Source organism: Misgurnus anguillicaudatus, chromosome 14 (genome assembly GCF_027580225.2).
Source record: "Misgurnus anguillicaudatus chromosome 14, ASM2758022v2, whole genome shotgun sequence".
NCBI classification, from domain to species: Eukaryota; Metazoa; Chordata; class Actinopteri; order Cypriniformes; family Cobitidae; genus Misgurnus; species Misgurnus anguillicaudatus.
Window position 1 is genome coordinate 2,437,951 of NC_073350.2, and position 21,526 is coordinate 2,459,476.

At 36.3% G+C, this 21,526-nt stretch overlaps 2 long non-coding RNA genes across 2 annotated transcripts in view; both read left to right on the forward strand.

Annotated features, from left to right (window-relative positions):
* Nucleotides 1-16,846: 16,846 nt before the first annotated feature.
* On the forward strand, nt 16,847-17,843 carry LOC129427998 (uncharacterized). Its single transcript, XR_008638811.2, has 3 exons — nt 16,847-16,959; nt 17,177-17,294; nt 17,664-17,843. It is a non-coding gene; the product is annotated as an uncharacterized lncRNA (long non-coding RNA).
* Nucleotides 17,844-17,854: 11 nt separating this feature from the next.
* The window catches only part of LOC141369540 (uncharacterized), a 125,554-nt gene continuing 121,882 nt past the window's right edge, over nt 17,855-21,526 (forward strand). The window contains exons 1-2 of the long non-coding RNA XR_012373336.1: nt 17,855-18,149; nt 18,493-18,596. This is a non-coding gene — a long non-coding RNA (uncharacterized lncRNA). The remainder of the gene's footprint in view (nt 18,150-18,492; nt 18,597-21,526) is intronic.

The following is a 21,526-nucleotide window of genomic DNA, read 5'->3' on the forward strand; positions in this document are numbered from 1 at the left end:
TAACAGCATATCAAATAATCAACCTAGAAATATACGCAACATAAACAGAATAATATTAACACAAAACATAACTTATAATACTAAAACAGTGACAAGAAAAAGTTTTCTAATAAATACACACTTTTATTTAATAAAGCTTTTAATTGTTTGGGAAATCCTCGGCTGTTAAGGATCCATTCGTTCTATGATTAACAGCGCGGAGAAATGAGGACGCATTTTGACACAGCTCTTATCAACGCTGGCGAAGGAGGTACGTGGCAAACTCAAAAAATGAGAATTAAAAACAAAGGAAATAGAATGTGAGAAAGGGTTGCCTGGAATAAGTTTTCCAACGTGGTAAATTAGGATGACACCAGTGCAGGCTATGAAATAATAGTCCATCCGCGCATCTCTAACATGGACTTAATGCGCGTGTCTTGGACTCATAGCATCTGAAATAAATCCAGCATAATAAGCAGCTGCGCTTCTCTCTGTCTCACGTGCACGTGCTCGCATCTGTCCGACGTCTGAACATAAACTAAAGTAGTAATCCTTACGTATTTGTTCAGTTTTATGCGTTTCATGCAAGCTGAGGCAAACTATCCTTTTGTTTAATATAACCCGCTGCATCTTTGCGCCTCCCTCGCTATCGCGCACGTGCAGAGAGCTGCGCTCTGTCCAAAGTCAGATCACTGGTAATCCTGTTTATGATATGCATTTCAAGGAGTTGTAGCATCCCTCGTCTTTAAAATATGATCGCGTTCCGCTGGACAGATGTTTTTAAAGGCATCTCTGAGAGTTTTTTTCCTCGCTTGGCAAGCCGACCGGACGTGAAATGGGGGCGTGGCAGCATCGACGATCCCATTTTTTAATTCGAAGTTCGAAGCTGTGATTTAATTTCGATCGATTTCGATTTAAAATCGAAATCGTGACACCCCTAATTTATGCATCTGCAAACATAAATTTAAGAGACAAAAATTAAAATAATTTGGATGTGTATAATATTCTTTGACTTTTTGTCATTTGTTTGGTTGTATTTCATGTATCTCTCATTTTAAGGATTACATTAAAATATATTTTGTTATTTTAAAAATGCCATCTTCATATTTAATAATTTTAAGTAACACCTTGACTAAACAATAATTACATAGAACATCCCAAAACATGAGTCAGTAAAACACTATTTGTTTCACCACCTAAACAAATTTAGATAACTCTTATCTAATTTACTGTATGAAGAATTTGTACCCCATTAGAACATATGCAATATATCAGATAGATATCGGGCTAGTTTTATCCTATAGATTAAAACAACACTTTTAAATTGCATTACTTAAACTTGTATGAATGAAATAAATATCCGTCCTTCGGATGAGACGTTAAACCGAGGTCCTGACTCTCTGTGGTCATTAAAAATCCCAGGATGTCCTTCAAAAAAGAGTAGGGGTCTGCCCCGGCATCCTGGCCAAAACTTGCCCATTGGTCTACTAATCATCCCTCATACCAATTGGCTATATCACTCTGTCTCCCCTCCACTAATAAGCTGGTGTGTGGTGGGCGTTCTGGCGCAATATGGCTGCCGTCGCATCATCCAGGTGGATGCTGCACATTGGTGGTGGTTGAGGAGATTCCCCCATTCATATGTAAAGCGCTTTGAGCACTGAGAAAAAGCGCTATATAAATGTAATGAATTATTATTATTATTATAATAAATATACTTTATACTATATAAAGTGGCTTCCTCATTTCATGACGCAGTGTAGAGTTCCCTCGAAAGGGAACGTCTCAAATTTTCAGTGCACCCCTAGTCTTCTGAAGTGAAATGATAGGTGTGCGAGAGAAATAAAAAGATTTTGAGTTAACTTAGCAGAACTAAAACCAAAACATCAGCTTATCCGCACACAGGCGGTCCGTGTACCTTTTGATAGTTTGTTTTTCAACTTCAAATGAAATGAGCAGAAACGAGAAAACGGCCCCTTTGATCGTTTTTTCGTTTTTTACCGAAAGACGAAAAACGAGATTTTTTGTTTTTTGGAACAAAACGAATAAACCACTATAAAATTCGTTGTGACATATGGGCGGTCGCTAGACGCACCTCTCCGCCAATTGGTCAACCAAAATGTGAATATGTGACATCATCCGTTGTTCCTCAAGTCTGTTCAACAAAATAAAAGTTATAATAGTTATCCTTTATAAACAGCGCAGAGAGGATGCAAAGTACAGGGCCGGGTTTCCCAAAAGCATCGTAAGGCTAAGTAGATCGTAAAAACCCTTACGAAAATTAACCATGGTTTTATTGTGGTAAAAGTGTAGTAACCATGTTTTTTGGTGAATGGATTACTATCAGCAAAACTATGGTTTTACTACACTAACCATGGTTTAACTATGTTTTTTAAAAACCATAGTTGTCAAAACCATGGTTATTTTGTGGTTACCATGGTTTTACTACAGTAACCATGTTTTTTTTGTTTTAACTGTAGTAAAACCATGGTTAATTTTCGTAAGGGAACGATCGTACGAATCATCTTAGAATTTCCCAAAAGCTTCGTAACAAGTAGCACTTGAAAATCATCGTAGATCTACGAGTGGTCTGGAGTAATCGTTAATTCTTAAGTGCATCGTAAGACAACAGAGTTACAAGGACACCTGCAAGACAACTAGCAAATTGCACTCCTGCAATGACGATAATGTAATGTTTTAAATGTAGGCTATATTTATTTATTGGGTTCTTATTTGTTTATTTTATATTAAATATATTAAAAATTCAAATGAGAAATCAAATTTAAATGACTAAACATAAATTAATAAAGAAGTAAAACGTATTTGGTACGAGTTGGTAAAAGTTTTTTTTGTATTTTGGTAAAAGTTGGTACTAACAAATTGATAAATGGTTCCTACTGATTGCTGCTTCATCTAAAAATGTTTTGAAGGGAAATGGCATCTAATTAAAGAAACCAAATAAATATTTACAGTACAATGCAATAATCCATAATAATAAATAAACATATATAATAAAAACAAATAATAATCTAAACTATAATATAAAATGCAGAAGGCACTTCGGTGGGACGAGTCCTAACTAAATACGGAAAATAATATTTCATTATGCACAAATTATTAAAACATTTCATAAAACAAGTCATTGACCAATTATGATTAATAATATTAAAATATTAGGGCACATCGGCTAAAGATCATTAGCCTAAACAAGCTTCTGCTAAAAATTTGAGTCATTCTATTGGTGACATTTCAGCACTTGACAAACGGATAGCGACTCGTAAGTAGCACTTAAAACCCAGCTGCGAGCGATCGTTATACGTGCATCTTTGGGAAACCCACGTAAATGAACAACGAATGTTCGTTAAGTAGCTCGTAGAAAGCGCTCTTAAGTGCAATGTTCAACCAAGTGTAAATGCGTACCTTTCTTCAGTTTTGGACAAGAGATAAAGTTTGATTTATATGACAGATATGAAAAGTTCTTTAAAAAAAACAATGTCAAGAGATAAAGTTTGATTTATACGACAGATATGAAAAGTTATTTTAAAAAAACAATGTCATGTGGTAATTTTGTTGAAGTGATGATTTCGGTTTGTCTTCGGTTGTTTTCTGTGTGCAGAACCACAAATCGGGTTCTTGTGAAGGGGAAATTATTTTATTTTTAATGTGTTTATTACAGCTAAAATAAAAAAATTTGTTATATTTTTATCTAAAAATTATAATACATTTTACAACCAGACTTTCTTAAACTTTTTAAAATCATGAATGTAAAAGCAAGTAGTTTGGTGGATGCTTCAACACAGTGCAACAGATAGCTTTGGCACATTTTTGCCGGATTTATTTGTTTTATGAAGAATTGATGTTGAATCAAATCAATATTGGATTGATTCAATCTCTTACAGTACAAGTGATTTAAACACACGATGATATTTGCTGTGTGGTGAATAACAAGGCCTAACAGTAAATAATAACTAATCAAATCTACAAAATAGAGAAACTCAAAATAAGAGGACAGAATACGACAAGCAAGTTCTGCATAATGCAGAAATGCTGATTGAGCTTCATGTTTCTTTATTGAGATCACGCGCATTGGCTTGGCTTATAATGATCGAGCTAAGCTCATTGCTGGTAAGAAAGATGAGAATTATTAAGACATAATTAGGTAATTAAATAGATTTGTAATAATTATTCATTTATATTTCATATTCATATTGACTGTTAGGCCTATTTATATAAAAAATTATATTTACGTAATAATTTTAGATAGATTTATTTTTATGTCTCTAATTTAAGTGTTAGCACCAACACGAAAAAAACCATGAATGAAATATACATTTGCAAATTACATGGTACATTAACAAGCGGAATTCACACGGTACAATATTTGCCATGGCCAGTGTTGGGCAAGTTACTTCCAAAGTGTAATACATTATATATTACAAATTACTGTCATTTGAAAGTAATTAGTTACATTACAATATTACTGTCTCTGAACTGTAATGAGTTACACTACTTTTGCGTTACTTTTGAGTTACTTTCATCAAAAGAACAGAAGTATGACTAGGCATTATAAAATGTTAAAATGTAGTTTGTTGCTGCTTATAAATCTAGAAGTTATGTGTTGGCCCTCGAGCTTTGAATAGGCAAAGTGAAGACTTATGGCAAAATACAGTAACAATTACTGTCATAATCATAAACATAGACAAATGATCTGGTAAAAGAGCCCACTATAATGCAACCTATAGCCTAATAACATGGTAAGACACGCAATCTCTTTTCATTTCTATTCTTTTGATCACTTTTAATTCAGATTCACAGCACAAACCTGGCATGCACTGGGTTGACACAACTTATCAAAAAGTCCTATTGGAGGATTAGGCCTCAAGGAATACAGCTCATTTCAGTCCAATAGGATTACATGTAGGCTAACATATCATTGCTTAATAAAACAGACAAACAGAGGAACACTGCTTTTTGCCAAACAATGAATAGCCTATAGGTTCCCATACAAAGGCTGGTAAAAACTTAAAACAGTGATGTTTAAATGTACTATTTAGATAACCATGTTTAAGTCTTCACTAATGTTATGTTGTAGTTTAGGTTGCTATTTGTAATAAAACTGTAGATAGCATAGGAATAGCCTAGCAATCTATTATGTATATGGACTGTAATCATAGCAAAGCTTACCTTGTCATTGCTGGTGTGATATGGATTTTACTGGCAACATGTAAAAGTCTCTTTACTTCTGAGGTTCAAGCAGCACAGGAGACCGATAGAAACTTTCTGTTGCTTTTACTTGGTGCCTGATTGCGACCACTTTAGTCAATGCTTATAATACAGCCGCGGACTTCCCAGATTCGGCTCTTTAAGAAACATCTCTATATTTGACGCGCACCGCGTCCAAATCGCATTTCAAATACAAAGTTAAAGAACTTGTTGCATACAGCACGTGGAAATAGACATACGCTGTGTCTCAAACCGCCTACTTCCATACTATATAGTAGGCAAAGAGTACGAGAAGCAGTGCTTTTCGCCCACTATATAGTATGGAAGTATGCGGTTTGGGACGCAGCCATTTACACAGCTTTTTCATGTTTCATCGCGCGCATTGGTCAAAAATAAAAAATTTAAAATAACACGGTCTAATTTTGAAATGCATTGTTGTAACGCGCTCGTTACTAAGACTGTAACGAGTTAAATATTACCAAAATTTTACGAGTAATGCGTTATATTACTGCGTTACAGCAAAAACTAATATATTACTGTAATATATTATATTTTGTAATGCGTTACTCCCAACACTGGCCATGGCTATACTCATGAGTACTTTTTAAATGGCTTCTTTTTAGTCAAAGATTTGTATTTAGTACAGGCACACTGCATGTTTGGGAAGTATGAAAGTACTTTTCCGTAATTAGATTTTTTAGTATTCCCACTCATGCAAATATGACTATTGCACAAGTAGCCTATCTTTTTATATTTCTCCATAAATCTTCAAATACTAACAAAAAAATCTGCTATGATTTTCATAGTTTTGCAATAACAATACATAAAATTACATCCTAACACAAACCCCAAATCTAACCCCAACCGCAAGCAATAATTTAAAAATAGAAAATAAACAGGAAAAACAATACTTAAAATTACATTAAAAAGAAAGTCGTGCGAGCCGGGACACGAAAAACTATTTATAGAAATAAATGTGGTGACACAAAAAAAGCAGAAAAGCATGTCCATGAATACGAATAAATATAAAATATTTCGTAATTATACCACAGAATGCCTTGAGGTAGGGTTGCAACACCAACTAATAAGGAATATAATGAATATATTGACATTACTTATAAAATACATTCATATATTTACAATAAATCTCTATAATCTTTTCTGTGGAAATTATGTTTTGAATGTTTTAGGTAGCCTAATCGGCTTCGTTTATTTACTATTTATTTATATATTTATTAAGGCATTCTAACATCTCTGAGTATATTCATGGCAAGAACGGGTTAATCTATACACAAGTTACAAGGTGATCTACACACAGTCGAGAACAATTTTGCAATAATGTTTCTTATTTAGGCCTATGTTTTATTACTCTGAGTTTGGGAAATAGAATTTGTGGAATTATATGGAAAATATTAAAATATATTTCAATAATAAATATATAATATATAAGTTTACTATATTTAAAAAAAAATTATTATTCGAAGGTTTATGGAGAAATATAAAAATGTTGGCCTACTCTCTATTATATCTGCAAGAGTCATATTTGCAGGGGTGGAAATACTGAAAAATCTATTTACGTAAAAGCATTGTTACTTCCCAAACATGCATGACTGTCCTCAATACAAACATGTGACTAAAAACAAGCCATTTTAGTCATGTACTCACAATGTACATATCTATGTACTCATACAGCCAGTAGCAAATATTGCACTTATTCTGCCTTGCTAAAAACTAAAGATCTGCCCGAAGCCGAATACGTTTACGTTATTAGGCTATAATATAAAATAGATAAAGAGCTTAAATAGATAACAAAATATTAAAATGTACAATTTTATGAGCAAAAATGTAAATTGTAGGCAGTTACTATAGCCATATTTAGATGAAATTGTTTTCATGAGGATGTCTTTAGAAATATGTATGCCTCCTCCATGATAAATCTAGTACGTTTGGATGAAGATTTCGCGGTGGATATGGGAGTTTATAATTCGAAACATCCAAATGCGCTGCACATTCATGTTGTTAATGATCATTCACATTGCTTAAAAAAATAAAGACACTTCACTGATGCAGTGTAAACGCAAAGCACGTGACCATACGGTGTTGATCTAAAAGGATGCGCTCTGTCTTACCAACAAAAATCCTGCAATGTTCAACGGTATGAGCTTGATAATTTTAGCCAAGCCATGTGATCTCCGACAATAAAGAAACGTGAAGCTCAATCAGGAGCAGTTCCGCAGAACTGTTTCTGTCTGGATATTTTAAGTTTCTCTGTTTTTAGAAATTGGTTAGTTATTACTTATCAGGTCCAAATTATTTTCTTTGTGTGTTTATTAAATTTGTGTACTGTATATGGTAAGAGACGGTAAGATTCTATTCAATTCAATTCAATTTTATTTATATAGCGCTTTTCACAAGTGTTAATTGTTGCAAAGCAGCTTTACAAGAGAAGATGTAGAGGAGAACACATAAAATCAATAGATAATATAAGAAGTAGAGAAAGCGGTTAAACCGTACAAGCGAGCATATTAATAATGTAACGTATACAGCAGTGGTTCCCAACCAGCCCTAAGTACCCCCACAGCCCTATCAGTAAGGCTCAAGTACCCCTTCATCGAAACTAAACCAAAGTTGTGATTTGAAGACAAATAATTAGTAATTTTAATTAATTAATTAATTTTTAACATTAAAGTAAAAAGCACTGACTGATGAAGCATGTTTATTTCAACAAACCACTACCATTGCGATCAGTGTTTGCATTTTATCAGCTCATTTGCATTTTAAAAGACACACCCAAAAACGGCACATTTTGCTCAGGCCTACAAAATGGCAATTTTGACATGCTATAATTAATTATCTGTAGGGTGTTTTGAGATAAAACTTCACATATGGACTCTGGGAACGCCAAATACTTATTTTACAAATTAAAAAAATTCATCATATGACCCCTTTAAGGGCCAGATTTACTAACAGCTTGCGCAAACTATCATTTTGGCGTTAAATAACGACTGAACTTACTAAAGACAGGCAATAGATATTTAGCTCTGAAAAGGTGTTATTTTTGCGACCTTATTGCATATGCATTTGTGGAAGTTTCCTACATTAACATTAATGCGAGGAGAGTATTACATTTTGCCAGAGGAACATACTTTAAAATAAATCTATAGTTTGCCAAGCCATGCTGTTTAATTTGCTGGAGAAAAGAGGAGGAGAAGTCACGAGGAGAAATAAAATCAGGTATTTCAAAACTTATTTTACGCTTCATCTTTCGTCCTCCGGTTCATAGTGTACTTTTACTTAGCTGGAATTTCACAATCTGCGGTCTGCATTTTCATTGCGATGTCCTGCCGAGGTCTCTTATTTACGACCCTGTACTAATTTGCGCTGCTCTTAGTAGATTGCAATGGTCATTAGAGAAATGTGCTTATGTCATTATTGTGCCTGTGTATTTTATTTGCGCCTTTGTAGTAAATCACACGCAAATTTTCAGCGCGCTTATTTGGAATTGAGATCTCGGTCCTTCTTAATAAATGCCCTAAATTTACTAAAATCTCAATTTAAGTTACTGATAATTAAAGTGTGCAAATAAGTTAAATTATTCTGTTCAAATATAAAGAGAAACAAAATGTGTTAAGGCATTCTCTATAAATACAAAAGACATCATACGGGACAAAATATGTTTTTTTTGCATAATTTGAAAATGCAACGGCAGCGGGAATGAATATTATAACATTATTTAAACATTAATTAATAAACTTTGTGTCTTTAGAAACTATTCAGGTTCATTAAAAATAGTCAGATCGTTCTTGAGTTGGACATCGCTATTGCGTTTTGGATCATGCAGCGCATTTACTCTTGACGGCTAATTATATTAATGATAAGATTAAAATTACAAAGTTGTCCTTTTTACAATGCTTTCCTCACAAAAATCAATCGTAGGTCAATGACTGGACAAACGAAAGACATTTTTGTTAAAAGTAAATGAGATCAAAGCAAAATGTAAATCGTTTCGCGTACCCCCTGGGGTACGCGTACCCCCGGTTGGGAATCACTGAACTATAACATAAGTAAATATAGCTGCAAGCAGCGATGCCGGGGTCAAGCCGAAAAGGGCACAGAATGAAGTATTGGTTGATGACCATCATGATTTAAGATTTAAGAAGTTTTCAGTAGATTAAGGCAAATATAGCAATTTTTCAAATCTTGAGTGCTGTGTAGAAACAATGGGTTTTGCCTCAGGTCATGTTTGTGATGACACCCACCAAATTTTATATACATATGATTAAGCAATGTTGAGATATAGCCTCAAATGACTTGACCACTAGGGGGCACTGCACTAAAACAATAGATGGTGCCTCAGGTCACGATTGTGAAGACACCCACCAAATTTGGTGTACATACGATTAAGCAATGTGGAGATATAGCCTCAAATGACTTGACCACTAGGGGGCACTGCATCGAAACAATAGATGGTTCCTCAGGTCATGATTGTGATGACATCCACCAAATTTGATATACATACGATTAAGCAATGTTGAGATATAGCCTCAAATGACTTGACCACGAGGGGGCACTGCCCCGAAACAACAGATGGTGCCTCAGGTCATGATTGTGATGACACCCACCAAATTTGATATACGTACAATTAAGCAATGTTGATATATAGCCTTAAATGACTTGACCACTAGGAGGCACTGCACCGATACAATAGATGGTGCATCAGGTCATGATTGTGATGACACCCTCCACATTTGGATTTACATATGATTAAGCAATGTGGAGATATGGCCTCAAATGACTTGACCACTAGGTGGCACTGCACCGAAACAATCGATGATGCCTTGGGTCATGATTGTGATGACACCCACAAAATTTGATATACATATGATTAAGCAATGTTGAAATATAGCCTCAAATGACTTGACCACTGGGGGCACTGCACCGAGACAATATGGTGCCTCAGGTCATGATTGTGATGACAAATCCAAATTTGGTGTACATACGATAAAGTGATCTGGAGATAAAGCCTTAAAACTCTTAACCAGTAGGGGCACTGAAAAGTTTACAAGGGCTTTCAAAAAATGTCACTGATGAACTAGGTGGTGCTGTAACAAAACATTCCATACACCCTCAGTTCATGACATTTACAAGTTGTGAAACATTCACCTATTCATACAGTGTCAGCCACACAAGAGCCATCCAGCTCAACGGGAGCATTTGGGCTTAGATGTCTCACTCATGGACATCTCATCACTTGGTCAGGTGGAGCTGGGGTTTGAACCACCAACCTTCCGATTTGTGGACAGCCTACACTAACCACTGAACCACTGCCAATAAACACATCAATGTGCAAAACCTTTGCGAAGATATAGCCTCAAATCCATTTTCATGCTCGCCATTATATTTGTTGATGTGCTATACAACAACTGACAAAAACTTTTTCTCTAGAGTCTAGATTGTGTGTACCAAATTCAAGCCAATCAAACGAACGCTGTAGGAGGAGTTTTGAAAAAGTTGGTATGCTTTGTTATTGAAAATGTTACAGAAAACGTTTTGATATCATTTGACTCGGCATGCCTCAAGGAATCTAACAATAGCACTTTCATGAATTTAGACTCAATTTTGCAGTAGTTATAAGCAAAAAAAAAAATCACTTTTCAATGACTGTTATGACATATAACTCATGGACATTTTGACACTTGGTCAGGTGGAGCTGGGGTTTAAACCACCAACCTTCCGATTTGTAGACAACCACCACTAACCCCTGAACCACTGAACCACTGCTAATGTGCAAAAACTTTTGCGAAGATATAGCCGCAAATCCATTGCGGCATGCTCATCAACATGCTCAAACTAGGTGGCGCTGTACCGAAACTGTGCACGCACCCTCAGGTCATGACTGCCATCAAAACTACCAAATCTCATGTGAATATGTTTAACTTTGGCGAAGATACTGCCTCAAATCCGTTTGTTCCCACTCTGCGTAAAATTTGTTGACGCGGTGTACGGAAACGGATTGGCGAATCGACACGAATTCCATAACTTTTTGCCATGAGTGTCTCTAGATGCTACACACCCATTCTTTACGCAAATTGGACAAAAGCTCTAGGACGAGTTCGAAAAAGTAGGTTTTACAAACAATTCAAAATATCGAAATAATTAGCATGACGGAAATGATGTCATATGGTGCAATCGAATTGGCATGAGCCAAGGAATCAGAAGAAACAAGAATTGCATTTCTATGACGTACGGGTCAGCAGTTATAACCAAAAATGTAAGTGAAAATTTGGACTGTTGGTGGCGCTATCGGGTTTGACATAGACACTCCAAATTTGGTGTGGGGACTATTTGGAATGTCCTCTTTGGGTGTGCCAAATTTCATAACTTTCCTACAAAAAAAGTTAAAATTCAAAATGGCCGACCCCCAAAATGGCCGACCGAAAACCTTTTGGTATCGTTTGACTCGGCATGCCTCAAGGAATCTAACAATAGCACTTTTATAATTTTAGACTCAAGTTTGCAGTAGTTATAAGCAAAAATAGCCATTTTTCAAATCTCGTGAACAGTAGGTGGCGCTGTGACGAAACTAGGCATGGACCATCAGGTCGTGACTGCCATCAAAACTACCAAGTTTGGTATGAATACGCTTAACTTTGGTGAAGATACAGCCTCAAATCCGTTTTTTCGCGCTCTACGTAAAATTCGTTGACGCGTTATACGGTAACGGAATGGTGAATCAACACGAATTCCATAACTTTTTGCCATGAGTGTCTCTAGATGCTACACACCCATTCTTTACGCAAATTGGACAAAAGCTCTAGGACGAGTTCGAAAAGGTAGGTTTTACAAACAATTCAAAATATCGAAATAATTAGCATAACGGAAATGACGTCATATGGTGCAATCGAATCGGCATGAGCCAAGGAATCAGAAGAAATATACACTCCATAGACACTCCAAATTTGGTGTGGTGACTATTTGGAATGTCCTCTTTGAGTGTGCCAAATTTCATAACTTTCCTACGTACGGTTCTATGGGCTGCCATAGACGCAATGGCGGAAGAAGAAGAATAATAGATAATAAATATAGCTGCAAGCAGCAATTACCGGGGTCAAGCCAAAAAGGGCACAAAAGGATGTAAAATTGAGATTGGATAAGCAGTTTGAAGAACCTAGGTAAACCTAATAATTTTAGATGAAAAAACAAAAAAGTTATCAACAAAAATAATCTAAGTTCTTGTCTACTGCAATCGTCCTTCTGTTATTGACAATCATGGAACATTAGAGCACTGAAGGACATGTGAGTGGTGTTTGCAGTGGCAAAACATGGGTCACATCATGTTATAACAAGTTTAATTAGTCAAAAGAGACCATCCCCGTGTCTCTACAATGTTCTGATGCAGAGATATAGCTTTTGCAAAAACGGTTGATAAGGTATTCTCAATGGTTGCTAGGGAGTTAATTGGCAACATCCAGTGATTATAGTCAAAGCCATGAAATGAATAATCCATGATGACTCATGGTTTTAGATGTGTTGTTGCAGTAGTTTTAGGTAAAAATACCATATTCTATCTCAAAACCAGTAGGTGGCGCAAAGACAAAATTGTGCATGCAACATCAGGTCATGATTGTGTTACATCTAGCTAGTTTTATTACTATACACTTTAGTTTAGTTAAGAAACAGTTGTATGACCATAAGGCTGGCTTGTTATCAAAGGTTTTGTTCAATTATAAGGCCATCTAGTGGTGCAAGCATACAATTTTTTTTGTGTAGCCTCAGAATGTGCTCATGCATCAGCGTATCAAATCTGGTGAAAAAATCTTTTTTCGTTACAAAGTTACAACCATTTATGTGTAAAAAACACAAAATTTGAAGGTAATTTTTCGTTTTTTGCAATTTTCGGCCATTTCTGATGAAAATTTTAATATAACGCCAATAGAACTTTTTGTTCAGAAGGTAAGGTTAGTTTCTTCCTATGGTGTTTTCGAGTCGATCGGAAAAACGCTCGCGGAGATATTCACGCGTGTTTTTTAAGCGCTATTTTGCTGCGCAGGGTTAACCGTAAAGCGAATTCTGGCATGTTTGGTATCGTTGGACTCGGCAACTATTCAGAACTCCAAAGAAACAAGTCCCGTGAAAATACGTCAATCGGAGCCAAAGTTATAGGCGTGTAAAGCATAAGTCTGACCACTAGGTGGCGCTGTGACGAAACTCTGCAGGCACCCGTAGTTCCTGACTGGCATCACAAGTACCAAGTATATTGTCAATAGGCTTAAGTTTGCCGAAGATACATCCTCAAATCCGTTTTTTTGCGCTCTACATAAAATTCGTTGATGCGGTTTACGGAAATGGATTGACGAATTGACATGAATTCCATAACTTTTTGCCGTGAGGGTCTGTAGATGCTTCATACCGATTTTCGTGGAAATCGGGCAAAAGCTCTAGGACGAGTTCGCAAAAGTAGGTTTTACGAATAATTCAAAATGGCGGAAAAAATTTCATGACGGAAAATGACGTTATAGGATCCAGTCGAATCGTCTTGAGCCAAGGAATCAGAGGAAACAAGAATTTAATTTCTAGGACGTACGGGTCAGAAGTTATAAGCAAAAACGTAAGTGCAACTTTGGACTGTTGGTGGCGCTAGCGGGTTAACATAGAGACTCCAAATTTGCTATGGGGACACATTGGACTGTCCTTTATCAGTGTGCCAAATTTCATAACTTTCCTATGTACGATTCTATGGGCTGCCATAGACCGCAATGGCGGAAGAAGAAGAGGCAGAATAATAATTATAAGAAAACTAACAAATACAATAGGGGTCTTCGCCCCTTCGGGGCTTGACCCCTAATAATAATAAGAAGAAAACTAACAATCCCAATAGGGGTCTCGCCCATTCTGGGCTTGATATATTTACAAATAGGGGTGGGCGATATGACCAAAATCTTCTATCACGATAGAATTAATTTTATATCATTATAACGATATGTATCACGGTAGAGTTTTTTAGAAAGAAGATAAAAACAAACAAAACTCAAGCTCTCTGAAGATAAACAGTCAATGATATAAGAATGATAATAAATAATTATGCATGTATGTATAGGCCTATATATATTTTTATTTAAGGTAGAAAAGTGATTTAATCAGGAGCAGTGAGAGATTTCTCTCAATGCTGTTTGCTTAACACGAGTGACAGACAGAAGCAAAATTAGGTAACTTCCCCTTTAAGACCAACGTCCGGATCCAATACACTGTTGCACATGCGCTTTTCTCTTTAAGCTGTTTACTTTCTCTTAAGACCTAACTGGTCGTGTTTATAAAGAATTTTGATGCGTATGTGTATTTAAGGCCAATAAAGCGGGAAAAATGCTCACGAGCTTAATGAGCAGCGGTCGCGCGACTTGCGCGCACCTCATAGACAGAAAGCGCAGCGGTTGCGCGACTTGTCTGCTCCTCCTGACACACAGAAAGAACGCACGCATACAGATCTGTTGTCTGTTTTTCAATGGCTTAAAATAACTTGTTTTAAAACTGTAGTGCTTAAATACGTGTACAAACGTTACGTTTTCGCGACCACACGCATAGGAGCATGTAACCTCGATAGAAACGATAGTCCAAAATCTCTACCGGTTGACAAATTTCTACCGGTTAATTATGTCTACCGGTTTATCGCCCACCCCTATTTACAAATATATTTACAAATGGCCTAAATATATTTACAAATGTTGAGTTGATAGCTGAATTTTGTGTGAATATTATTTAACTACAAAAATAGTTGGCTATTTATTTAATTTAAAGTGAATTTACTTCATACTGAACCATCAATGAAAAAAAGCAATTGTACAAACATTATTTTATTGAACATGTAACCTATTTGTCAAATTTGACAGGTAAAATAATTGACATTAAGTCTACATTTAAAATGACAAGCAGTGTACATGTAACATGTGCTGAATAAACTTTGAGGTCTCTCAAATTCACAGCATAATCAGCCGCATCCTGCTCACACTGTAAAGATAGCGTTATTTAAATGTACATGTTTTAAATTTTGTATTGACCCATAGACTACTAATCGCATGCAGTCAGTGGAGAGTCATAATTAGACGGGTGAGATCAAAGCTTGGCACAGAGGCTGCACGAGAGAGTTGGCGAGCATGGAGTGGGGCTGAAACGCCTCTGAAGGGGGCCGCACACTGGACGAGAAGTGCCATGTATTTAAAAAATCCAACATTATTTTCTATGAATGTACACACACCGACGGCAACTGACGGCGGCTGTCCGCTGTGACTCCGGACGCTGCTCAAATCCCTGTCATGCCACAGAGCGCCACTCACATAGTTTAACATTATATAACATTTTTGTCCCAAATCTTTAACGATTAACTATAGGCTGCTAAAGCATATTTTGTTTCTGGAAGTAGACTCTGTCTGACTAAGCTTGCGCTATTGAATGCAACCATCCAGTGTGAGATACCAGCGTGCGAGTTGTCCTACACGCAACGCAGAATTTTTGTCTACACATACAGCCACATTGTGTGCAGTAATAAAACGATCAGAAATTGATTATTTTACACACAGTTCAAGTAACAAAGCTGTATTAACACTTTGGTGACCTGAATAAATACGTAAAATAAAAATAGTCTCAATTATTCTAACAGTAGCATATGTGCCCTGCTGAAAAAAAACAGCATCAAACCAGCATGGACCAGCATGGGAATTATGCTGGTTTGATGCTGGTTTAGCTGGTGGTCACCAGCATACCAGCCCAAAACACAGCATATGCTGGTATGCTGTTTTTTTCGGCAGGGTGCACAGAAAGCTGTTACTGTACCATGACAATATGGTTCCGATAAGTTGTTTAGGCCTACACAAGAACACAGACAATGCTTCATTAAAGTACATAACTGTAAATATTCATAAATTCAATCATGCAAGAGGCGCAGTTACCTCTGCTGCTGTGATTACGTCAAATAATTTTCCATCCTGTTGGTAGTACGTTTTACTTTTGCATTTATCACTGAGACACGGAAAGGTAAGCTACTACAAAAATGATCCTCACACAAATAAAAATTGATACAATCTCAAACTCCGTGTCAGTATACTGTGCTTGCGATCTCTCAAGTTTTGTACATTAGAGGCAAAGCTTCACAGCAGCATTAATAATGTGTTTAGAAACATATTTCTGCATCAAATATCATGCGGAGTTATCAGTGAGCCCTGCTTTCCGTCGTGAAGGACTCTTATTCTGCCTGACACAAGGAAGCTGGGCCGCGGTTTGGCCAATCAGATGAAGGGGGCGTTTCAGCGCCGTCACCAGAGGCGTAAATGAAATATAGAACCTATTTGGTCAGGGGATCTCTGGATAATCCGTAATTCGTTTGTAATTATAAAACGAAAATACAGTTTTTCTGTTTTTTGTTTCAAAACGAAAAACCAAATAACCGTTATTTGTGTCAGAATCAGAAACCGGAAAACCAATTAAAAACGGACGGTTTTTCGTTTTTGGCGATCAGTTTGATAGTTATTCCTTTTTGAACAATGAATGAATATTGTCTTTACACTTCATTCAATTCGTTTTTCGTTTATTGCAAGTGGTGCCCGCTGCAGAGCTAAATGGGCGGAGCTGGAGCTCTAGCGAGGCGTGGCACCCTCGCTGGATCTAGTGGGCGTGGCAGCATCAAGTGCGCAGGCGCAGATAGAGTTCGTTTAAACTTCCTGTACAGCCTGTATCAAGTACTTCGGAGTATTGCACGGGAAGAAAACGGTAATTTAAAGATAAACTGAACTTTAATATGTATATAAAATCTTAATCTTACAATTATCGCTGTCTCGACGTGATTTTCGGGAGTATGTTGAGTTTCGCGTTAAACACTCGATAGCTAATGTGCTAACATTCTCCCGTCCACCACAAGTGGTACGTACGTAGTGTTTTTATTGTAGTTTTTATTTTTTGTATTAAAATATTTGTTTAACCTGCACAGGTGCACCAGACAATACTTTTGCGAGGACAGGATTTTATGCTGTCTATATCACTGTGCCTAGTGCCTACTGTAAATAAGCATTTACACGAGCTCTGAAATCATGCAGTTCAACAAAAAGGTATGTGTGTGTGAATTAAATATTTTAATTATACTGTGTGTGATAAACATCATGTTTGTTGAACCTTTCTGTTTGTGCATGTCATAGTAATTTCTTCCTTGCATTTAAAACTAAAAACATGTTGTTCATTTAATATTTTCTCGTGTTGTGAAACCTTTGGGATGTCTGAATTTAAACTACTTTATTTCAGTTGTTATAATAGTTTTTCTACGTAACATTACTTATGACAAGTTAAAAACATGTATATAAATACTCTTTATGTTGTGCTCTTGAGCAAGGTGATTCATCACAAAAGCTGTTTATATGCAACGCACTGTACAAAACATGTAAACAAGACAATGATGCTAATTTATTCTTTCTATGTTTTAGATTTTATCATCATCAAGCATGGTCTCAAGTACAGACGATCCCACACTTTCACTGCTGTTACTGTACATCAACATTTTAAAATGTGTAAAAATCCAGCCTCTGGACAACCTACCATTGGCTGCAGCACCACCTTCAGCATCAGCATCCCCACCTTTATTTCCCCTCGACATTGGAACATGTCTGTACTGATTTTGAGGCAGAGCTTTTTAACTTCTTGCTGCTTGTAAACTTGTTTAGATATCTTTAGTGGATTATTAAGAAAGAACAAAGTACACAGTTGTCACAAATAACCCACTGAGGGTCAGTTAAGTAAACCAAGTGCACTTTAACAGAACTATAAACAAACATAAAGTAACTTAACACCAATCACTAGATGTGACAGCTACATACTGTATTAATTGTATATAGTCTAATTGTATTGTCTATAATTAACAGGGTGCCCCTCAACAGCTAGGAGGAATTGATTGTGGGGTATTTATGTTGATGGTAAGTGGTCTTTTATTTGCTGTAGTGTACACCTGTCTCTGTGTACTAAACACAGCATTTGTTAATATTGTTTTGTTTTTTGTATGTACTCTATGTTATGACTGTGAGAAAACATAAAAAAAACGATTAAGATTTTTGATTGCTATCTTTTGCCAGTCTGACACACCAATAATGATGAAGTGGTGGTGCTCAGTTAATTTAGACATGTCCTCTGACAAAGTATGATATTGATAACTATACTTATGATAAAACCTCCATTCTGTGCATTTCCAGTATGCAGAGAATATATATAAATAAAGCAATGCATGCCTAAAAACATTCTAATGTTTGTCTCTTCTTACAGTCAAGTCCCACAACTACTCACCCAGAAAGTAACATATGCAGATAACATGAAATTCACCACCTGAGTCAAATGTCATGGAGATCATCCAGACACCAGAAGTAGATGTATGTAGCGGGAATGTTTATGTACTGATTGACTTGTTTAACTTGTTAATGTGTGTATTAACCTTTCCTGTTTCATGAATTTGTTTATGAGCAGTACATCATTTTTAACTAGAAAATGCACTTCCGGAGGAACCGCAAAAGTGTGCTTGCTCTGGTGCGGTCACTAACGTGATTTGTGAAATGTAAAATTTTAGAATGTTTTTTATCTTGTGCATCCTCGCATTGGAGTCCCAAGTTCATGTACAAAGTTTGGTTTCAATACGTGAAAGCATTCCTGACACACACACACACACACACACACACACACACACACACACACACACACACACACACACACACACACACACACACACACACACACACACGCACACACACAGAAGTGTATACAGGCTTGTAACCAGGGGTGCTTCCAGCATTTAAGGACATCCGGGGCTTAGCACAGACCATTTTATGTAAATACAGGGATAGCTAGCTAGCCTAGAACCAACTATAACGGCTGTGCTGCACATGTTCAGGGTTCGACATTAAGGCTTGTCCGCTTGTCCGGGACAAGTGGATTTTTTGTAGTACAAGTGTAAGAAAAAATTAGTTGTCCGACTCCTCTATGAAAAATCCCTTGCTCTGCCACTGATTAGCAAAACACAAAAAATACATTATATTATAAAACTTTACCCGGACAAGTGACTTTTGTGCATGGACAAGTGAAACACAAATTTACTTGTCCGAAGGACAAGTTCCTCAAAAAGTTAATGTCAAGCCCTCAGTGTTTTCTTATTACATTTTTTTTAGAATTGTAATTTAAATAATTTTAATTTTTGAGTGAACAATCCCTTTAAAGTGCCATATTTTCACACACTAATTTTGTACATAATATACCAAAAATCCTTTAGTACTTAAGATAATCTTAAAAACATGAGACTTAAAGGTGCAGTGTGTAAATTTTAGCGGCATCTAGTGGTGAGGTTCCAAATTGCAACCAAAAGCTCAGTTCACAGCTCACCCCTCGCTTTTGAAATGCATAGAGAAGCTACGGTAGCCACCACAGGACAAACATGTCATGATTTTGTCCATTAAGACTGTAGAAACATGGTGGCATCTGTGTATGTAGATAAAAACATCTCATTCTAAAGTAATAAAAACATAACGGCCATATAAGAGCCATATGAAAGGTCTTTATACACCCCTGATAATATAGTTTTGTATATTATTTTGCATTTCTGTCAAGAGATCCTTCTAAAAATTACACACTGCACCTTTAATGTAGGCCAGAGTTCACGTCACAAAAAGCAGCAGATATAAGCTGCATTTTATTGATCATAAGCTCATTTTTAAAATAAGCGATAGGAAAGAGCGACAGCAGCACTGATAGCCTAATATCGTTTCATTTCTTTACTATTTATGAATATGATTGTGTGTTGAGCGTCTACGACAGGGCTATTCAATTAGTTTGTCATGAGGGCCAGAGATATATCAGTGATGATGACTACATATACATTTAAACATACTCATGTTGTATTTTGAAACTGCATAACAACAAAATAAGTGCATTGTACAATATACTTTTTCTACAAACATGTATTTTCAAACTGCATACAACAAAACTTGTGCATTGTAATATGACCAAGTAGGCTTTATCTACATCCAGACATGTTTGTATTTTAAAACTGCATAACAACAGTGCATTGTAAGATACCCGAGTAAGCTTTATTCTACATTTAAAGGTGTAAATAAGAGCCATATCTACTCACTTAAGTACACATAACCAAAAGTTTATAATATGGAACATAAAATTGTTTTATGCAGTTTTTTGTCAAAGCTTATTATTTCACAACCCTTTATTTAAACTACAACCGCCATCTTAATAACTGGCAAACATTAAGCTAGCTTCTAATAAGAGAAATTATACTTTTAGATTTCATCAGGGCAGTAAAATCAGGTGTATGTTTGTCAGCGCGATACGCATACAGTGGTGCAGGTGCTGGGCTGTGAGCGATGGCCGATTAACTTACTCGTTTAAATTGCATTCTTTTGTGAGAACGATGACTCGCATAATATTTGAGCCTTTGCTGTATGAGCAAGCACAGAGAAAACATTCGCGTCTGGAGATAACTGTAGTTACAGTCCCGAGTAAACAAGTAGATGTGATGTTTTCAGCACTCGGATTAAAACTCAACACTGAATGGCTGCAGAGACGGAGTCTCCATTGACTGTGGCGTTGACTAATGAATATGGATGATCTCTGTTCTTCTCTTCAATGGAGCGGGGCGTGGCTCTTTATAAATAATGCAGTAACATGAGAGACGGTACATCTCCCTCTTTTAATACAGTTAACAACGAAGTACAATATTTGTTTTCGATTTCACTTACACCATTTAAAAGCAGACATTCCAAGCATTATGTAGACATTTATCTTTTGTTTCTATGAAAACAATTCGTTAAGTTACAGCTCATTTTTCTGACGTGTTTCTGAAAGGACGTCACTAAGAGAGAGAACAAACGCGCATTATGTTTATTTTCTTAATTTTGCGAAAAGCACAACATTCTGTTTTTAATGGGAGTGGACAGAAAAAACACTAGACACTTTAACGTTTTAAATGATGTATAAATCATATTTGTAAGTCCAAAATCAGCAGAGTTATCTAAGTCTCTTTGCGGAGTGATTGAAAAATAAAGATTTTGCGGCGCCCGCGCCTCTGTCGACCCAGACTGTGAAATTAATGATAAAAGAAAATATTTCCCTCAGTGATTGACAGCATAATGCAATCAATCGTGTTCCCGTTCAACAGTAGCTAAGCATACGATTTAGATATATGTATCTTCTTACCTGAAGATCATGTAAATGGCATATACGCAGTCTTCTGGCAAAAGCTGTGTTTTTAAATGTGTCATACATTTCTGAAAGTCATGACTGTTTAAATACACTTGGCATC